Below are 5,453 nucleotides of genomic sequence, written 5' to 3'. Positions count from 1 at the left end.
GTCCCTATTATTGTTCCCTTGCAGGCACACCACTACAACGCTTTCATGACTGGCTCGATATAGCCCATGGAAAGCGAAAGTCAAGTGGGGAGCAGCACAGCAAATCTTTTAGGTAGTTTTTTCTGAAACAAAGTAGTTTACAAGCACCGTGGCTGTTCTTTTAAATTTCGTAATAAGGGAGTAATTACTCATTGACATCCACCCAAGCGCAGCCATAAGGCTACAAAGAAAAGCTATACAGCTTTCTCAGAAACTTCGCAGTTAAAGAAAAATTCGTCCCGGTCCGGGGTTCGAACCCGGGACCACCGCTTCACCGGAGCAGTCGCTCTACCAACTGAGCTAACCGGGACTTTTTTTTCTTTATTAACTGAGCTAACCGGGACGGCAAGCTTATGGTAGGGCGAGAGCGAATTGATCAATAACTCGAAGTGGGAACTGTGTTGGTCAAATGTTTAGGGGAATCCCCCAAGGTGGAGTAGATTTTGTAATAAGGGAGTAATTACTCATTCACATCGCCTCATTACTCATTGACATTTCCATTGACATCGCCAATGAATTACTCATTGACAGTAATTACACATTGACATTGAAAAAGTTTAAATTTCGCAAATTATCTTTCCCTTGCAGGCACATCATTATAAAGCCTTGATGATTGCCATGACATAGACCACGGAAAGCGAAAGTCAAGTGAGGACCAGCATAATTCAGCGTCCACGCTCCTTGACGTCGCCATGGCAACAGAGCTGCCCGGACCTGCGCGCCACTTGCGTTGGCGCGCGAATCAAGAGCGCGAAAGAGCGCCACCGCTACCGCCGCCTCCGCGCCGTGCCAGGGTCTGAGAACCTCAGAAGCGATTTGGTACGCGCGCGGATCGGTGGTCGGCAGACCAGCGGCTCTCCACATCTTCGCTTCGATCATACACCTCCTGCTGTCGCACTGGTGTTGGCGTTGACATAAGACTGACTTCAGTGAACGGGAACTGGGCAACTTTATTCCATGTTTTTGTTGTATTTGTCTCCCGTCTCGAGTGGGATTTACGTCGTCCAGAAAAAAGTTGCTGGCACCTTTCCAAGGTAGGTCCCAAACTTTCTAATCACTTTCTTAAGTTTATGGGTTGGCCATTCTTTTTCGCTTTTTTGGCTGCAAATAATGTTCCTTCACGTTCATAACTGCTTCACGTTCATAACGTTCATATGTTCATAACTGCAAGCGCAACAAAAGAAGACGTCAATTTTTTTCACTATTTCAGTCCTTCACGCAGCCAAAAAAAAAAAGTTAGATCTCTAAGTAAACACTACTCTCCTACATTTTTGGGCAATGTTTATGGTGCTGAAGCTAAAGAACAGCTGTTTTCCTGTGAAGGCAGGATGTACCACCTGATTAGGTTGCTGCCATTGGTGTCAATTAGGCGGCAAAATGAAGCAATTGAACAGTTTTTGTTCATAACTAAACATGTTTAAAAATGCCGTAAGAACTGTTATTGGCTAACATACAGAATAGAACTATTCTCAAACGAAAACAAACATTTTAGCGAAGCTCGTTTGCGCGTTTACGCTATTGAGCTCTGCGCTGTATGAGCCCAGCCACTGTAGTGACAATGATGACTTTTCTTTTATTAGATTTTATCCCTTGTTTTTTTTTTCATTTCGAGAAGGAGGTGTGAAGCACCTGTGCTTGATATGCATTTTTGCCTGCTGAAAGTATTAACCAGGTGTTTCAAAATTCATGCAGTAAAATTTCAAAATTCTGCACAGAGGTTCTCAAATGCTAGCTTGCTGTTGCGGTTCAAAACAGCTAGTATGTTACAGAAAAAAAAGATGGCATAAAATCTCTGTGGCATTAGAATCTTTTTTCTATTCTGTTCCGTAAGGCGGAAGACTTTTTTTTTAACACTGAAAGGAATGATGCGCTTGCTTGATTATTACGCAGATGTGCTAGTATCCTGTACGAAGTAATGCACATTGTGATGGGCCTGTCATGATCCACAGTACTGTTGTAAACAAATTAATGATAAATTAGCGTTTCTGATAATAATATACGCGTTCGAAAACGACATAAGTGCGTACGCATCTTCAGGAATATACAGTGACATAATAGCTGAATTTAAGTCATTTGTCGCCTGCGGATATAATAATGTGCCTGTTAAGCTTGAAATCCTTCGTCGAAAGAATTCATTTTTTCAGCGAGCAATATAACGTTGTGGATTCTGGACCTGTGAAAGCTGACTCTGGCATATGCTAAAAGATATACTTAGCAAGGCCACCTTGTGGAATACTTTCAGGGTTTCATGCTCTCTTTCTAACCCGTGGGCTTTGCGGTTGCATTGCACATTGAAAATAACCAAAAGGTCAAGTTTAATTCGAAGACCTCCATAATGCCGTTTTGTTTAGATGAGCAACTTATCGGTGTGAATCCCGCATTCCATAATGCGCCATCTTCTGACAGCCTGACAGGACGCTTTTCGCATTTGTTCTAGAGTCTATATAGTGCATGGTAATCGCGGCACTGAATTGACAAGCTTTATCTGTACGCTACAAATGTGTGGCCTGCATTCTGCCAAATCAAGACTTCGAATCAAACATAGATTTGCAGCATCAAGTACCAAAACCAATGGCCGACCAATACCGTCATGTTAGAAAACCTCAAAACGCTGCCATGCAACAGTAACCGAGAAATGTTTCGCATCTGCAAATGCCTCTTTCAGAAGGAAATCATTTTTCCCAAACTGTGCTAACGCTCGCGAAAATGTCGAATTGCTACATAAATTCTCGTCAGAGATAATACAGTGGTAATACAGCTATATTATTCCCATGCCTAGTGCATTCCTAGTGCAAGACCTATAATAATGAAATCTTGAAATTACTGGGTACGAATATTTTGCGAACAAACATAAACAAAATATTAAAACATGCATTAGGCCAAATTCTTAGGAGGCAGAAGAAACTAGGGAAAAGTAAAAGATCATATGGCATCCCGTCTTTTTCTCATTGGTGTGTGCCTTAAAAAATTGGCACTCAAATGTTTTTCATATCTGAAACAACCAACTTGACAAGATGTACACATATATTTAAACTAAATCATGCATTTTATTTAGAAATAAAATAGCCATACTTTACTGTCCCAGTATGCCGGTTTCAGTGTTCAGCATAGTTCCAGCAAAAGGCTATTTAGTGTCGCCGCCTCACCCAACAAATTGTAGGCAAGAATGCATGGTTGTCAAGAAATAAACAAAGCAAAGATTCCGCGTTCTGTGCGGAATAATTGACACAGTAATTTATTCCATAACTTCAACTTTTTGGCATAATTAAAGACTCTTACCTAGAAATCCTGCGATAACTCGTATATGCTGTCAATGTGTCTGCGCTTATTTGGCGCACTTTGCGCGCAACATCTTGAATAACTGTCGTTATGTGAGAACTAACTTATCATATCAGGCACTGCATAGGGGTCTTCACTAAATCTGCACTAGAGGACATTACACAATACATAAACATTTACCCTGTTTCGCATTGTGTGATTTATTAAATTTATCACGTCCTACGTTTATACTACGCAATAAACATATTGCAGTAGTGTCGAAATACCTGCGATCAAAGCGGAGGGTCCAGTCTGAGGGCAGCTTCCCCTTTCGCTTAGAAGTGAAAGGCGAAACATGTATGCTTGGATGTGGGTGCTTGCTAAAGAGGCCTGCTGGTCAAAAGTAATGCACACCTCTCAATCACGGCGTCCCTCGTAGTCGATGCCATTACCATGTCAAGAGAAAATGCATTAACCAGTTATTACAATTTTTTTGTTGTGGACACGACGCTTGTCACTTTAAATATGCTTACAACACTGAACGTTATCTTGTACTGTTCAGTAATTCTGCACAGGGCGGGCACTCGCGCTTTTGAATACTTGCTTTTTTTTTTGTATATCACGTTAACTGAGCAATGAAGGTTTGTCTCTCATTATTTCTGAACAATGAATGCAATTTTAAGCGCACCTACCAGAGCTGGAACATCAGCGCAGCTAGTTTTATTTTGACATGCACTTCTTTGCACATTTCAAGAACCTGCCTGTATTACTATAAACTGCCGGCATGCAACATACTTAAGTTTTTTTTTTAGGTGCTCACAATTACTTTTATGCTTCTTTTCCCATTCTTCTTGCATGATCGTTTATAACCACTGATATTAAAGAAGCAAAAATTATTCTTACCGACAGTTCATGTGTGCTGCTTGCACCTACAGGCTTTGCTAGTTTCTCTTATGGTAGTAAAAATAAGCGACACTCCCCCTATTGTTCAACAATTTCTAAGAAATAAAAGCCTTTTGAAGCTATATAATACTGCAGCTTAAAAGGTAAATACTTCGGAGATTAGAACAAAGGAGCTGCTGATCGAACACTTTTATGAAATATGTTCCGGTTTTGAGTGGGTACCGTATACTTCCGCAAAAATGGGTACTTGCTGTGTTTTAGCCTTTTTTTTACTACGTTAACTTTCGATCGGCTGTAAAAGATTTGATATTTGATTTGATGAATGATAAGATTTAATTTCTATATTTCCACGTCTTCAAGCTAGAACTCGTGCCGTCTACACCAAGAACGACTGGTTGCCGTAATTAGCCGGTGACGGTGACACCTGTGTTTCGTTTCTCGGCCTTTAAAACTCATGATTGTTCCGCTTTCAGTGAGGGTGGTCTGTTTTTCGTTAGAACGCCATGATCTATCAATAAGATGTAACTTTAGTTTGTCCGCAGTGTCTGATTATTAGTCGAGCGTTAAGGGTCAATTTCAGTGTTTCTGTACAGCAAACAGCGTCAGGAGCAGCCCTTGTACACGAGAAAGGCTCAGAACTTATGAACACAGAAACAATTGACGATTTTAGGTCGCAATATCACGTACGTCCCAAGTGTTCAAAATTTAAAAAAAAAACACCATTACTTTTCTTTGATGCTTCAAGATGATACAGTGATGATACAAGATGATACTGTATTGATACAATACAGTGATGCAAAAATCGCAGTATAAATATTTGGGTGTGACATTCACAGCTGATTGTCCTTGGAATGCTCATATTGGCACGGTGGTCGCGAAGGCTGCAAACATCCTAAACTTTTTAGAACGAAATCTGGGTCATGCGCCGCCTCACCTAAAACCAACTGCTTTTGTCACATACGTTCGACCCATGCTCGATTACGCACTTGCGGTGTGGGACCCATGGCAAACAACATTGTGCGATAAGCTGGAAAAAATCCACAACAGAGCTGCAGGGTTCGTCCTACGTCGATACTACAGAGGTGATAGCTGCACCGACATGAAAAACGAATTAGGGTGGGAAAGTCTTTCTTCTCGAAGAAGAAAATTGCGCCTTAAACTGCTGTATCAAATATTTCATGATAAAACCGGCATTCAAAAGGAAAAATATTTACACACGCCCCATTATGTCTCTTCTCGTGTTGATTATTGCT

The 5,453-nt window shown here is 40.9% G+C and overlaps 1 non-coding gene across 1 annotated transcript; it reads right to left on the bottom strand.

Annotated features, from left to right (window-relative positions):
* Positions 1-275: 275 nt before the first annotated feature.
* Positions 276-349, bottom strand: TRNAT-GGU (transfer RNA threonine (anticodon GGU)). Its single transcript has one exon. It is a non-coding gene; the product is annotated as a tRNA-Thr (tRNA).
* Positions 350-5,453: the final 5,104 nt, after the last annotated feature.

Source organism: Amblyomma mixtum, chromosome 1, assembly GCF_055824585.1.
Source record: "Amblyomma mixtum isolate Tamu chromosome 1, ASM5582458v1, whole genome shotgun sequence".
Taxonomy (NCBI): domain Eukaryota; kingdom Metazoa; phylum Arthropoda; class Arachnida; order Ixodida; family Ixodidae; genus Amblyomma; species Amblyomma mixtum.
Note: the sequence above shows the minus strand (reverse complement) of the source record. Positions and strands in the feature narration are given on the sequence as shown.